The following is a 17,570-nucleotide window of genomic DNA, read 5'->3' on the forward strand; positions in this document are numbered from 1 at the left end:
ATAATTACTTGATTAATCAATTAAAAAGTTGAAAAACCACTGCCCAGGTACAGATAACCACAATAAAATTTAAAATATGTATATACTTTAAAAAGCTGTTAAAAAGCAAAATTAATATTTATACAATATATGGAAAAAAATTAAACGTATTGACACATGTACACAAAGGAGTTTGTTGCACTGAAGACCACAGTAAAATGTATATTTTGAGTAATGTCATATTTAGAGTTATGGAAAAATAAATTTACAAGATATATGACTAAAGGGAAAGAGATTGATCCAATAACAATGACCACTTAAAGGACAGTGAGGAAAGTGCTAGAGACATGGGTGACCAACACACAACTTTTTAAGGCATTTCTAACAAGGTCAGTGAGTAAACAAGAACATGGTTACATGATTCTCAATTGTCAAAATGGTTACTGTTTCTCAAAAGAATCCCCAGAGACAAAGTCATGTCTCTGTTTCTCAAGCTTTAGAAGAAAGGATTCAGCCTGTGGGTGACCACTTTGTACATCACAGAGGAAATGATGCCTTTATAATGGGACTGGCCTGATGAGGAGGAAATGTACAGGGGTTTCATTGTTCCATACAATAGAGACACCGCAGAGAGGTGGGAACCACAAGTGGACAAGAATTCGCAAATCCCTTTAGCAAAGTGGACCTTCGGAATGGAGACCCCAATGCAGCCATAGGAGACCAGGATACCACTCAGTGGAAAAATGAAAACTGTGGTTGCTAGAGTGAATACGACCAGCTCATTTTGAGAGGTGTCTGAGCAGACCACTTAATCAGGGCAGTAAGGTCACAGAACAAGTGAGGGATGATGTTGTCAGCACAGAAGGACAATTGAGTGGGAAGAGTGTGTGGGTTAGGGCATAGGCACCGGATAAGAGCCAGGATCCAGCCAACAGACAAAGGCACAGTCTTCTCTCATGATGATGGCATATCACAGAGGGTGACAAACAGCCACATACCTGTCATAGGCCATCCCTGAAAGAAGAAGGTTATCAATGAAAGCAAAATTTATGAAAAAATATGTCTGTGTAACACACCCTGAAAAGGGAATGGATTGATCCTGAGTCTGCATGTCCATCAGCATCTTAGCGACAGTGACAGAAGGGAAGGAGATATTTGTCAGGGCCAACTGGCTGAGAAATAAGTACATGGGGGTGTGGAGATGAGGGTCCAGCCTGACGAGCAGGTGATGAGTAGGATGCAAACACCATGCTGAGGTATATGCCCAGGAACAGGGCAAAGAAGACAACCTGCTTCTCTGGCTGGATGGGCAGCCCCGGGAGGAGGAACTCAGCCACATGGCTCTCGTTATCCCTCCTCATGCTGATGTAATCTCTTTGGGTATGAAGAAAAATTAGAATTTCATGGAACGTAGAAGTACTGAGCATTGCAGTTACCACATGATCAGATGATTTCTTGGAGTGACCGTGTTAGTGTGCAGACAGATCTCACTGCACTGCATTCACACACCGGTGCTGCATCCAGTCTGGTGAGAGGAATGAAATGTGATTTGTCTGAATACTGACACAGTCACATGAAGAAATTCTATGATTTCAATCAAATGTTTCAATGAAAAAGATGAACTGATCACTCGCTTTTTTACAAAAAGAAGACATCATGATAGTCAGGAGGGAGTAATAAATAAGACAGAGTAACTTCCATGGCTCTACTGTCAGATTTCTTTTGTGCTTGTGTCTGTCTAACACACACAAACACACACAATCACACACTTAAAGCATTATTCAGAAGATTAATGTACCATGTACATTGTAATGTGCTAAACAAAAATCTCTTTCATATCATTAGAATGAATGTGAGAAATACAAAAAAGAAAGAAGAATGAAAGAAAGAAAAATGGAAAGCCAAAAGATTTATGCGATCTGAAGAGAAACAAGACTATATGACCTCAAGAAATACTACAAAGCCACAGTCATCAAAACAGTGTGGTACTGGTATCAAAACAGATAGACAGAACAACGGAACAAAATAGAGAATCTGGAAATAAACCCTGACACCTATGGTCAATTAATCTTTGACAAGGGAGGCAGGAACATAAAATGGGACAAAGAAAGTCTATTCAGCAAGCATTGCCGGGAAACCTGGACAGCTGCATGCAAAGCAATGAAACTAGACCACACCCTCACACCATGCACACAAATAAACTCAAAATGGCTGAAAGACTTAAATATATGACAGGACACCATCAAACTCCTAGAAGAGAACATAGGCAAAACACTCTCTGACATCAACAACATGAATATTTTCTCAGGTCAGTCTCCCAAAGCAACAGAAATAAGAGCAAAAAGAAACCCATGGGACCTCATCCAAGGGAAAAGCTTTTGCAGAGCAAAGGAAACCCAAAAGAAACCAAAAAGACAACTTTCAGAATGGGAGAAAACAGTGTCAAATGATGCAACCATCAAGGGCTTAATCTCTAGAATATATAAGCAACATATACAACACAACTGCAGAAAAGCCAATCAACCAATGGAAAAATGGGCAAAAGACCTGAATAGACTGTGCTCCAAGGAAGATATAGAGATGGCCAGCCAACATTTGAAAACATGCTCAACATCGCTGATTATAAGAGAAATGCAAATCCAAACTACCATGAGATACCACCTCACACCAGTCAGAATGGCCATCATTCATAAGTCCACAAATAACAAGTGCTGGAGGGGCTGTGGAGAAAAGGGAACCCTCCTGCACTGCTGGTGGGAATGTCAACTGGTACAGCCACTATGGAGAACAGTTTGGAGATACCTTAGAAAGCTATACATAGAACTTCCATATGACCCCACAATCCCACTCTTGGGCATATATCCAGACAAAACTTTACTCAAAAGAGACACATGCACCCGCATGCTCATTGCAGCACTATTCACAATAGCCAGGACATGGAGACAACCCAAATGTCCATCAACAGATGACTGGATTCGGAAGAGGTGGTATATATACACAATGGAATACTACTCAGCCATCAAAAAGAATGACATCATGCCATTTGCAGCAACATGGATGGAACTAGAGAATCTCACCCTGAGTGAAATGAGGCAGAATGACAAAGACAAATACCATGTGATATCACTTATACCTGGAATCTAATATCCAGTACAAATGAACATCTCCTCAGAAAAGAAAATCATGGACTTGGAGAAGAGACTTGTGGCTGCCTGATGGGAGAGGGAGGGAGTGGGAGGGATCGGGAGCTTGGGGTTATCAGACACAACTTAGTATAGACTTACACGGAGATCCTGCTGAGTAGCATTGAGAACTATGTCTAGATATGCATATTGCAACAAAACAAAGGGTGGGGAAAAAAACATAGAAAAAGGAGAAGTCACAATGGATCCTATGGAAATAAAAAAAAAAAGGAATAATACCAAAAACTGTATGCTAAAAATTTGACAACCTAGAAGAAATGGACAAATTTCTAGTGACATGAGGCCTGCCAAAACTGAATCAAGAAGAAATAGATCACCTGAACTGACTGGTCACTAGAAATCAAATTGAATATGTCATAAAAACACTCCCTACAAATAAAAGTCCAGAAACAGATGGCTTCACAGGAAATTTCTACCAAACAGGTAAAGCAGAATCTATAACCTTTCTCTTAAACTCTTCCAAATGGTTTAAGAAAGAACACCTCCAGAATTATTCTGACACCACCATCACCCTAATTCCAAAACAAAACAAAGATCCACCAAAAATGGAAACTGTAGGACAGGATCTTTGATGAATATAGATGCAAAAATTCACTACAAAATTTTGGCAACCGAATTAAAAAACATAAAATAAAAACATACTCCATGACCAGGTGGGATAAATCCCAGGTGCATAAGGATGGTTCAAAATATACAACATCAATCAATGTGATACACTGTATTAACAAAAGAAAAGTCAAAGCCACAGGATAATCCCAATAGATGCAAAAAAAATTTTGACAAATTTCAACATCCATTGATGATCAAATATCTTACTAATGTCTGTATAGAGGGAACATACCTTGTGATAATCAAGGCCATTTATGACAAACCCACAGAAAATATAATACTCAATGGAGAAAAGCTGAAATTCTACCCACTAAAATGTGGAACAAGACAGGGATGCCCACTGTCACCACTGTTATTCAATATAATCCTGGAAGTCCTAGGCACAGCAATCATACAAACAAAAGAAATAAAAAGCATCAAAATAGGAAGAGAAATGGTAAAATTTTCACTGTATGCAAATGACATGATACCATATATAGAAAACCCTAAGTATTCAACCCAAAAACTGCTTGACATGATTGACAAATTCAGCAAAGTAACAGGATATAAGATTAACATTCAGAAATTAGTTGCATTTCTGTATACTAATAAGAAAATATTAGAAAAGGAATAAAAAAATACAATACCCTTTTACGTTGAACACAAAAAATCATATACCTGAGAATACACATGACCAAAGGGGAAAATATTTATATGTTGAGAACTATAAAGCATTATTCAAGGAAATTAAAGAAGATGTAAAGAAATGGAAAGATATTCCATGCTCCTGGGTTGGAAAAATTAATATTGTAAAAATGGCCATTTTACCCAAAGAAATCTACAGATTCAATGGAATCCCTATCAAATTACCCAGGACAGTTTGCACAGAATGAGAACAAACAATCCAAAAATGTATATGAAAGCACAAAAGACCCAGAATTGCCAAAGCAATTCTGAGTAACAAATACCAAGCAGGAGGCATGTCTCTCCCAGACTTTAAGCAATATTACAAAGCTAGAGTCATCAAGACAGTGTGGTACTGGTACCAAAACAGACATATGGCCCAATGGAACAGAATAGAGAACTCAGAAATAAACCCAGACACCTATGGTCAATTAATAATTTGACAAAGAAAGCAAGAACATAAAATGGGAAAAAGTCGTTTCAGCAAGTATCACGGGGAAACTTTGACAGCTACATTCATATCAATGAAACTAGAACACACCCTCACACCATGCACCAAAATAAATTCAAAATGGCTGAAAGACTTAAACATAAGACAAGACGCCATCAATTTCCTGGAAGAAAATAGGCAAAAAAATTCCCTGACATCAACCTTACTCATGTTTTCTGAATCAGTCTCCCAAAACTATAGAAAGAAAAGCAAAAATAAACCAGTGGGACCTAATCAAACTGAGAAGTTTTGCACAGCAAAGGAAACCAAAAAGGAAACAGAAAGACAACTTATGGAATGGGAAAAAATAGTTTCAAATGATGAAATGGACAAGGGCTTAGTCTCTAGAATATAAAAGCAACTTACGCAACTCAACAGCAAGAAAGCCAACAATCCAATGGAAAAATAGGCAAAAGACCTGAATAGACATTTCTCCAAAGAAGATACACAGATGGCCAACAAACACATGAAAAATTGCTCAACATCCCTGATTATTACAGAATTGCAAATCAAAACCACCATGAGATACCACCTCACACCAGTCAGAATGGCCATCATTAATAAGTACACAAACAACAAATGCTGGAGGGTGTGTGGAGAAAAGGGAACCCTCCTGCACTGTTTGTGGGAATATAAGCTGGTACAGTCACTATGGAGAACAGTATGGATGTACCTTAGGAATCTATACGTAGAACTATCATATGACACTGCAACCCCACTCTTGCACATATTTGCAGACAATACTTTCCTTGAAAAATATGCATGCACCCTCATGTTCATTGTAGCAGTATTCACAATAGCCAAGAAATGGGAATATCCGAAATGTCCACTGACAGATGACTGCATTAGGAAGATGTTGTATATATATACAATTGAATACTACTCAGAAATTAAAAAAAATGAAATAATGACTTTAGCAGCTACATGTAAAGAACTAGAGACTCTCATACTGAGTGAAGTAAGAAAGAAGAAGGCAAATAACACATGATATCAATCATGTCTGAATTATAATATATGGCAAAAATGAATCTTTCCACAGAAAAGAAAATCATGGACTTGGAGAATAGACTTTTGGTTGCCAAGGGAGAGTGGGAGGGGCAGGGAGTAGGATGGATTGGGAGGGTGGGGTTAACACATGCAGACTATTGCCTTTGGAATGAATTAGCAATGAGATCCTGCTGTGTAGCACTGAGAACTATATATAGCCACTCATGATGTGGCATGATAATGTGAGAAAAAAGAATGTATAAATTTATGTGTAACTGGGTCAACATGCTGTACAGTAGAAAAATGACAGAACACTGTAAACCAGCTCTAATGGAAAAATATGAAAATCATTTTATAAATTTTTTTTTAAAAGGCAGTAAGAAAAAGTATTAGAGACATGGGTGAACAAACACAACATTTAAGGCTTTTCTACCAAGGGAATTGAGTGAAAGAAGAATGTGGTTATTTAATTCTCGCTTGGATAAAAGGTTACTCTTTCTGAGAAGACTCCCCATGTCTATGCTTCTCAGGCTGTAGATGAAATGGCTCAGCATGTGGTGACCACTGTGTACATCATGGAAGCAATGATAATTTTGTCATGGAACTGGCATGATGTGGAAGAAATCTATACTGCCATAATTATCCCATAGAATAGAGACATGGCAGAGAGGTGGGAGCCACAGAGACCAGGATGTCACTCAAAGGAAAAATGACATCTGCAGACACTATAATGATTATGACCAACTCATTGAGAGAGGTGTCTGAGCAGGACAGCTTAAGTATAGCAGAAAGTTCACTGAAGAATTGGAGGATGATGGTGTCAGCACAGAAGGACCGTTGAGCCAGGAGGAGTGTGTGGGTCAGGGCACTCGTCCAGGAGAGGAGCCAACACACAACCAACAGACATAAACACAGCTCCTTTCTCAAGGTGGTGGCGTAGCATAGAGGTTGACAAATGGCCACATATCTGTCATAGGCCATCACTGCAAGAAGAAATGTATCAATGCCAACAAAAATATGAAAAGATACATCTGTGTTACATACTCTGCATAGGGAATGGATTCATCCTGAGTCTGCATGTTCATCAGGATCTTAGGGACAGTGACAGATGAATAGGAGATGTCCGTGAGGGCCAAGTGGCTGAGGAAGAAACACATGTAGGTGTGGAGATGAGGGTCCGGCCTGATGAGCAAAGTGATGAGCAGGTTGCCCAGCACAGTGTTCAGGTACATCTCCAGGAACAGGGAAAGAACACACCATGCTGCTCTGGCTGTATGGGGAGCCCCAGGAGGAAGAATTTAGATACACTGCTCTGGTTCTCCCTCCTCATGCTGCTTCTCTCTCTTCTGGGAGTGAAGAGAAATGGGAAATCCCTGGAATTTAGAAGTACTGAGCAAAGCAGTTACCAAGTGGTTGCATGTTTCTTTGATTGACCAAGTCATTGTACAGACAGGTCTCCCTGCACTGCACTCACACTCTGGTACAACACCCAGTCTGGTGAGAGGAATATAACTTGATTTGTCTGAATAATGACACAGTCACATGGAGAAAGTATAAGACTTCAATCAAACCCTTCACTGGAAATAAAGAAGAGCTCCCTCTCCTTTGTACCAAGTAGAGACATCATGATAGACACGAGGGAGGTAGTAATAAATAAACACAGTCCCTTCCTTGGCTCTACTCTCAGACTGCTTATGTATTATGTCTGCCATACACACATGCACATGCACACACACACACGCACTCATACACACATATAGACACACACCACTTAAAGCATTATTTGGAAGATTAATGTACCATGTAAGAAATAAAGTGTTCAACACATAAACTTACTTTTTATTAGTAAAACGTCTATAAGAAATACAAAAGAAAGAAAGAGAAGGAGGAAGCAGCAAATGAAGCAAGGAAAGAAAAGTTAGGAAGGAAATAAGGTAGGAAAGAAGGAAAGGAGTAAGAGAGGGATGAAGAGCAGGGAAGGAAAAGAAAAACATTAAGAAAGGTCCTCAAAAAATTAAATAGAATTTCCATATGATTAAGGAATTTTCTTCTGCTTATATACCCAAAATAATGGAAAGCAGTGGCAAAGAGGTATTTATACACCCATATTTAAAACAGCATTATTCACAGTAGTCAAAAGGTGGAAACAACCCATGTCCTTTAGGAAACAGCATTTGGCTTAGATAAGCAATGTAATCCTGCTGTATAGCACTAGGAACTATGTTTAGTCACTTGGCTGGAGCATTAGGATGTGATAAAAAAAGAGAATGTATACATGTATGTGTAACTGGGTCACCTTGCTGTGCAGCAGAAAATTGACAAAACAGTGTAAATCTGCTATAATGGAAAAAATAAAAATCATTTTTAAAAAAAGAATAAATAAAATGTGGTCTATATATACAGTGAAAGACACTTCAGCCTTAAAATGGAAAGAAACCTTGATACAGCCACAACATGAATGAACATTGAAGACATTATGGTAGGTAAAATCATGCACAAAATTGTAAATACTGTTAGATTCCATTCATATGAGATTCCTAGAAGAATCAAATTAAAAGAGACAAAAAATGGGATGGTGACTGCCAAGGAAAAGGAGGAGTTATTTTTCGGCGGTTACAGAGTTTCCATCTGGGAAGATAAAAAATTCTGCAGATGGATAATGGTGATTGTTTTTTTAAAAAAATGAATGGAGTTCCCATTGTGGAGCAGTGGTTAATGAATCTGACTAGGAACTATGAGGTTGCAGGTTCGGTCCCTGGCCTTGCTAAGTGGGTTAAGGATCCAGTGTTGCCATGAGCTGTTTTGTAGGTTGCAGATGTGGCTTGGATCCCACATTGCTGTGGCTCTGGCATAGGCTGGTGGATACAGCTCCAATTAGACCCCTAGCCTGAGAAACTCCATATGCCATGGGAGTAGCCCAAGAAATGGCAAAAAGACAAAAAAAGTGAATTATTCAGTTCCAGAGAAATGTACACAAAATTTTTGAAATGTTAAATTTTCTTACGTAAATTGTAGCACAATAAAAATTTTTAATTTAGAAAATATATGTCAATAAATATTGACTAAAATAGCAATCAAAATGAAACTGACCACAAAAATAAATAAATCATCTCATTATTTGGGCAGGATGGGTAAGCAGATATCAGGAACTAAAGATGACTAAGATATATGAGACCATCAAGCAAGATCAAGTAGGTTGCTGGAAATGTGTGTTCACTTCTGAGGTCTTGCTCTCACATCCAGGAAACAGTACAGGCCCAGACAATGAATGGCCCATGAAGATTATTAGGTCCACAGCACTTGACTCACTGCATTTTTTTATAAATTTTCCAATAAATAGCTTCCTTCATATCTGCCACTGTCACTCTCTCCCCTTCTACCACCATGGCTTTAAAATTGCTCAGTTCTGAGCATATGTGCAAAATGAGTGACATGTGAATTTTCCTGATGAGGTGACAAGAGAGCCAAGATATTACAGATGCTGTAAGACCAAGGACATATATCAGAATTCACAGTCATCTGATTAACTAGACATGGTTCCAAAATTGACCCCACACTGTTCCCCAGAATGGAAATGTGGAAATCAGTTAGCATCAATGAGGAACACTGCAAAATCTTCAGTATCCTTCAAACCATTTTGACATAGTGCCACCAACTTAGCATAAAGAGGACTTCGTTTGTTGCCTGTTTATGTCTAGACCTGAGACAAAGGAAGAGGCTGACTGACAAGGTCAAATGCATACACATATTTCCAAGCCCTCATGAGGTGCTCTCTGCTCTACAGCCATCCAGTGAGAAGAGAAGTAGATTGTAAGTATGTTAGTACACAGAAACAGACACCAAGCATGACACATAGTGACACAAAAACAAAACCCCAGGTGCTGCTTTGGCCATCTCCAATCCAAACTCATTCTAGTCAGAAGTGAGTTTTGCATGGATTCGTACCAACATACTTAAAACTTTAAAATGAAATCTTTTGTCATGCAAGATTTAACAAGCTTGCAAACAAGAACTTTTTACACTGTTGATGGGGATGTAAATTGGTGTCAACAATATGGAAAACTGTATGGATATTCTGCAAGATATTAAAAATATAACTACCACAAGATACAGTAATCACACTTCTGTGTGTAGACCAGAAAGGACTGGAATCAGGATCTCAGAGACATATCTACTCTCCCATATGCATTGCAGCTCTGTGTGCAATAGATAAGCTATGGAAACAAGCTGCTAGTCCATTGAAAATGAATGGATAATTGTAACATATGAATACAATAGAATACCATTTTGCCTTAAAAAAAGGTGATCCTGTCATTTGTGACAACATATATGGAACAGGATGGTGTTAGGCTAAGTGAAATAAGCCAGTCCTACAAGGACAAATATTGCATAATGTCATTTTGAGACATTCATAGAAGCAGAGAAAAATGGCAGTAATCAAGGGCTAGGGGGAGGGGAAAGGTAGTGTTGCTATTTAATTGAAATAAAATTGCATTTATGCAAAATGAATTAGTTCGAGAGTTCAGCTATACAGCATAATGCCTAGAGACAAAAATACTATACTCTGCACCTAAAAATTCCTTAATAGTGTAGATCTCATGTTTTCTTACCACATAAAAAAGGACACTAGGACATTGTGATAGGAGATAGATATGTTAATGACCTTAAAGGTTGTGGTAGCTTCACAAGTGTGTGCACATGTTCAGATTCCTAAAATTATGTACATTAAATACGTGCAGGTTTTGTATATCAATTACACCTCACAAGCTGTTTAAAAAATATGCAAAGACCACATCCAGTTGCTCACACACCTCACAAACCATAAACACTTACACACACAAAAACTCCACTACAAACTCTAAGAATTATGTTTGGTCAAACCTTACACACAAATAACATAAAAAGAAGCAACCTGCACACAGCAACCCAAACACACACATATGTGTACAGCAGATTTCCAGCCTTCATTGTCTATCATTAGCACTGTACAATAGGGATTTCCACAAGGATGGAAATACTCTATAGTTGTGTTGTCCAATACAGTAGCACCATTATCCTGTTATTACTGGAGACTTGAAATATAGGTAGTGCAACTGAGAAACCCAAATTATACTTTCAGGTCATTTTAATTAATTTTAATGTTATGGCCACTGGAGCCTGGTGGCACCATGTAGGTCAGTGTGCGAATCCACCACTTAAACAAATGTTTATAAAAGCAGTTTAAACAAACATTTCATCTGCATCTTTTTCCTAGTCCTCACATCAACACAAATATCTAGGCCCAGTGATGTTTCCCCACCTTGCTCAGACCTATGCTGGTCCAGACCTGAGGATGCATTGCTTATGCCTCCATAGTCTAAGGATATTTAGCACTTCCCACCTGTTTACATCAACATAAACAATGAGCAAGACCCATATTTCTCAGAGGGATTGTGACCCCAGGGAACATACTCCCAAACTTCTGATTAGAGAATACAACTGAGTTAATTGTCCAATTTCTTGCCTTCCTCTGGAGATGGATACAGTGCAGGGACAGAAAGGAGTGAACTACAGGTGTCCCAGAAGGAGTCTCCAATGTCAGTGACACATTGGTCTTCCCTCAACCTACTCATGAGGAGAGGCCATGAACACCTTTGAACTTTGAAGAACCTATAATGGAATCTGCCACTCCATTTACTGCAGAAAGAAAAAAACAGAGTAATACCATATCCTGAGATCCCACACCACTGACACTGAAATTTGTTGGAATTCACATCCCATCACCATCCTTTATTCCATCCATGTGAAACCACAAAAGACCCACAAAACCAAAGATGTCTTGAGCAAAATGCACAAAACTCTAGGCATCACATTCCTTAATTGTAAACTATACATAAAACCTTTAGAAATCAACACAGTATGTTACTGACATTAATATACACATATAAAATGGAGCAGAATACAGAGCCTAGAAATAATCCCACACATATATGATCAACTGATTTTGACAAAAAAAAGCACAAAAAGAAAATGTGTGTCTCTTCATTAAATGCAGCTGGGAAAATGGTTATCCACACACAGATGCATGAAAGTGAATCCCCAAAAGTGAAAACAACTGTCTGTGCCATCCCATTATGGGGACAAAAATGTCACCTTCATTAGCAACAATGTAGCCAATGTAAGCTATTCAAGTGCATCTGACAGTTCACAGCCATGTTCCAATATCATGGATGTATCTAGAAGCTATTATTCTCTGTGAAATAAGGCAGAAAGACAATAGTAAATATCATGGTATCTCACTTATATCTGAGCCTAAAAATCAAAAGAACAAATCAACAAAACAAAATGAAAACAGACTCATAAATATGGAGGAGAAGTAAGTTGTTGCCAGAGGGAACAGTATCTGGGAGAGAGGGATGAAATAGGTGATGTGGACAAAGAGGAACAAATCTCCCATTATAAAATAAAGAAACATTGGGATGTAATATACAGCATTAAGTATAAGATCAATAATAATGTAAAAACTTAAGGGGACAGAGATTTACTCAGTAATAATTATGGTGATCATTTCATAATGTATGAAAGTGTCAAATCACCATATAATACACCTGAAATTAACATAATATTGTTTGCAAACTAAATTTGACAAGGTGCCTGGACAGGGACTTGAAGCCTGGACCCTCAGATTAAAAGTGTGATGCTTTACCGACTGAGATGCCCAGGACCTCCAAGTAATGTTTTTACATTTTATGTAATTTTTTATTCTTATTCATTATGGCTGGTTTACAGTGTTCTGTTAATTTTATACTGTAAAGCATTGTTACCCAGTTATACATAGATGTACACATTCTTTTCTCTCACATTATCATGCTCCATCATATTTATATTTCAATAAAGGATTTAGTAAGCTGCTTGAAGCAGGAATAGTCCACAAACTATTTTTTGTAATGCTGAAAATTTTTATGAACATTTGGGTCCTAGGCTAAGGACTTTACCCATGTTTCCTAATTAATACCAAACATAATCCTTATATTCCCAGATTTTTTCAAAAATTTTACAGCTTCATTAAGAATTTGTGTTCTTTGAATGAAGTTTCCACAGAAAAGAAAATAATGGACTTGGATTATAGACTCCTGGCTTCCAAGGGGGAGAGGAAGGGAGTGGGATGTATTGGAAACTTGGGGTTAATAGATGTAGACTATTGACTTTGGAATGTATAAGCAAAGAGATCCTGCTATGAAGCACTGGGATCTATATCTAGTCACTTATGATGGAGCATGATAATGTTGAGAACAAATAATCTATACATGTCTGTCTACTAGGTCACCATTCTATACAGTAGAAAATTGACAGAACACTGTAAACCAGCTATAATGGAAAAAATAAATATCACTATATTAAATAGACAATTGCAAATGTGGTGGTCAAATGGTAATTTTCTAATTTGATCATTTCCTCTATGTTGATTGCCTGTATACTCCTATGGGAAAGAATTTTCCCTTGCTCTACATTCATTCATTTTTTTCATTGATTTATTTATATCATCATGGACTCATGAATTTGTATTTATTCTTTGAGTTATAACCCATTACTGATGATATTCATCTTGAAGGTCTAATTACTCCAGATTTGGACAATGGGAGCCCCTTTCAGCTTGCTTATGTGTCCCCATGATTCATTGAGCACTTTTCACTTTCAAGCTCAGCAATATTTCCCTGGTCTTGCCCTGTCCTGGCCCCAGCCCTAGAATCAGACATTTTTCTAAGTCACTTTGGTTCCTGTTAGAAGACAATGATATTCAAAAATCAAATTTGACACTACATGTGTCTTTGGTTTACAAGGCTTCTAAGTGATCTCAGAGAATACAGCCAGGAAACATATATAAAAGAAACACAGGATGTAGAAACTATAAACAAGCAAACTAAAGGAATATTTATCCATAAGCGATGGGTAAGGAGTTTAATAGGAAGAATGGGAGATGGGACCAGACAGATATTGATATATAATTTCAATCTGTTTATCACATTACAACCCATGAGTTCAAGTTCTTATATTATTCTAGCTCAAGACCATAGAGTTCTTTCTGATCTCTCTTTTTCCATGTAGATCACACCTTTCCCCCATTCATGAGTCACTCTCTTTCCCAGGACAAGTTCACTTATTTCCCAAATTTTTGAATACATATAATTTCAGAATCTTGAACGGAAACCACTGTTAATAACAAAATAATTTCAGCTCAAAAAATTTGCTTACCAAAAAATATGATTACACTTTTTTTCCATCATTGTGAGACTAGTTTATAGACAAAATTCAGTGTCCAATAATAACTTAATCACATTATTATCCCATTTAGTCTTATTGTGGTAATAACTCAAAATATAGTTAGGCTCATTTTTAATTTTATTCTGTTTTGCTTTATTTTCCATTACCTTCATTTTATATTTGAGAAGGTAAAAGATAACATAATAAAAACTATACAAATGAATACACTCATCTCTCCATTTTTTTCTATCCTATTCCTACCCCACCCCTTGGAGGTAATTAGTCTCATTAGTTTCAAATTAATTTCCTGTGTGTTTCTTCTTGCTCCATGGGAAGATACATGTATATATTATTTTCCATTCATTTGCACATAGGAAGTAGCAAGCTTTATATGCTCCTTTATGCACTGATTTTTTCAAATAATAATTATTTTGCAAAGGCCTTCATATTGATGCAGAGGTATGCTTGCCATTATTATTCATAGCTGTGAAGTATTCAATTGAACTCATGTTCCATAGTTACCACTGAAGTCCTAGAATAAAATAGAAGGGATGAATATGCTAAATGCCCCATAACCGTATATTTCAAAAGGTTAAAATAGCAAATTTCATATTGGGGAGTACATTATACCTACCACAATATGGTTTTTTAAGAAAAAGCAAGACATCATCTCTACATAAAGCACAGAAAAAAATTATAAAATAGTAATAATGTTTGATTAATAAGTTAATGGAGGGGATAAGGAATAAAAAAATATGTATTGTATAATCAAAAGAGATAAAGAGAAGAAAGTATAAATGAGAAATCAGATGTCTCAAGTAGAAAACAAATAGAAACATGGAAAGCATAAATTGAAATACAATCCAATTTTATTGGATGTTAATAGATCAAATTCTCTATAAATACAATGATGTTCAACCTACATAAAAGGATGAAAACCCAGCATTATATTGCTAAGAACTAGCACTTTCCAGATGTAAGGACATAAGAAAGTTTAAAATATTAAAAAATAAATGCATGTAAACACTACGTTAAATAAAGCTGTATATCTAAACTTATATCAGAGGAAGTATTTGAGATGTGAGGGTAGGAGCCATAGCTAAAGAGAAATCTCCCAACTATAAATGTAATGGTGTGCTATTCAATGAATAAGAAAAGGCTCACTATCATAGGAGAGCATGACTTTGTAGCATTTGCCAATTTCCATAGTGTAATTATGCTCATTGTGGCTGAATGCAATACACCAGAATGTTGTTGAGGACTTTAGAATTGAAAATAAATGCTCACAATAAGTTTGAAGCTAATGCAAACAAATTTCAGCACATCTTACAGAGAAGAATAAGTCCGCAAGGAGCAGAACATGATGCTAAATTGGTGTGTTCTCAAAAATATTGTATCAAAAATAAATAAGCAGAAAATGACATATCTAAAAGGAGAAAAATAAAAAAAGCAAAATCATAATTATGTGACATATTTTACATAGGATTTTTGACATATTTTATGAGAGATGAAGAAGCAGAAGAAAATTAAAGATAAGGAATATTAACAATTCAAGTAACAAACTGGTCCTTATTGACATATTTAAGCTACAAAAGATGGATGAATGCATATCCATTTGAAGTTATAGAGTTGCCAACCATATGATCATTTTAGGAGATTACCTCACTGTGCTCTTGATTGCAATAAGAGGATTTAGTGATTGTCACTTCAAGAAGTTAGCCCTATTAGGAAATATCTCTAAGGCCTGTTTTATGTCTCTGTTCCAGAGGCTGTAGATGAAGAGGTTCAGCATGGGAGCAACTACTGCATGGGAGCAACAGAAGTGATTATGTCTTTGTCACTGGAGCCCCATGATGAGGAGAAAAAGGAAACACTAGCAAGTGTCCCATAGTATATAGACACCACAAAGAGATGGGAGTCACAGGAGGAATGAACTTTAAAGGGCCTGTTGGTGGAAGAGACACTCAGAACAGAAATTCCTATATGAATATATGAGCCCAAGATGCTACACAGAGGCAGAATGAAAAAACTTCCTTCCACAGTAAACATGACCAGCTCATTGAGGGATGCTTCTGAACAGCTAAACTTCTGGAGGGCAGTGTGGTAACAGAAAAAGTGGAGGATGGTTTTGTCACCACAGAAAAATATTTGGACCAAGAAGAGGGTGTGTGCAACAGGGCATGGATACAACAGAGGAACCAGGACCCTACTACTAAAGAGACACACACCCCTTGCCTCATGGTGGTTCTGTAGTGGAGAGGCTGACAAATGGCCATATACCAGTCATACGCCATCACTGTAAGTAGGAAATTGTCAAGACAACCAAAAACTGAGGAAAAACACATCTGATAAATGGACCCTGCATAGGTAATTTAATGTTGCTGAGTCTGAATGTTCATGAGCATGTTAGGGACAGTGAAAATTGAAAGGGAGACATCTGTGAGCATCAAGTGACTGAGGAAGAAAGACATGGGGTGTGGAGGTCAGGGTCCAGCCTGTTAAGTAGGATAATGGACAGATCCCCCAGCACTGTGGTCAGGTACATGACCAGGAACAGGGCAAGGAACTCATCCAGCTGCTCTGGCCAAATGGGGAGCCCAAGGAGGAGGAAGTCAGACACTCAGCTCTGGTTCTCCCTACTCATGCTGTTTTTCTGGGAATTGGAGAAAGTGGGAAATGTCAATGAACATGCCATAATATTTTAGTTATGCTCTCTGACCTATGAAAAGTCTTAATTCTTGCTACCTTTCCCTTTGTTCCCCTTAATTGTTGCTGAATAAATCAGTCTTTTCAATTCTGACTCCAATAGCACATCAAACACTCATATTAATCAAGCATTTTCCCAGAGAAACCAATGGACATGTATTCTTCATTCAATATATATTTATTGAACCACTGCTTTCTCACAGGCTGATTACATAGGAGTCAAAAAGAACTGAGAAGTCTCTGTGTTCAACTTTATATTTTTACATGAAGCCAGGTTCAAACCTCTTTAATTTGCTAAGATGAAATGGGAAAAGACACCAAGTAAGAGGCACCTCTTAAAGGGAATATGAAAGTCCTTACATTTTAAGAGAATTATTGAAGCTATGTCAATGGCTTTCAATGTAGTTTGCTGCACCCTAACTGTTTTGAGTCACTTAAAAATCCCCTTTTATCAAAAATGTCCAATACAGGATTCCATGCCAATGTCAATAGTTCCACGCTCTGTTTCAAGTGTTTTACATGCACTTTCAAATTATATTTTAACAGTAGCCCAACAAGTATTATTATTTGCTTTTTAACCATACAAAACCAAAACTATACATTATTTAAATGTGCAGAGATACACACAATTAAGTGCACCAGGTGGAATCACAAAACTGCAAACTATCAAATGTACTTTATTACTTTGATTA

The 17,570-nt window shown here is 37.3% G+C and overlaps 1 pseudogene; it reads right to left on the reverse strand.

Annotated features, from left to right (window-relative positions):
* Nucleotides 1-1,103: 1,103 nt before the first annotated feature.
* On the reverse strand, nt 1,104-16,816 carry LOC146407221 (olfactory receptor 1E5-like; annotated as a pseudogene).
* Between the last annotated feature and the right edge of the window lie 754 nt (nt 16,817-17,570).

Source organism: Sus scrofa, chromosome 1 (genome assembly GCF_054392235.1).
Source record: "Sus scrofa isolate SSC_HxYL_T2T_F1_AM1 chromosome 1, Sscrofa_HxYL_maternal_Yorkshire_Landrace_v2.0, whole genome shotgun sequence".
Taxonomy (NCBI): Eukaryota; Metazoa; Chordata; class Mammalia; order Artiodactyla; family Suidae; genus Sus; species Sus scrofa.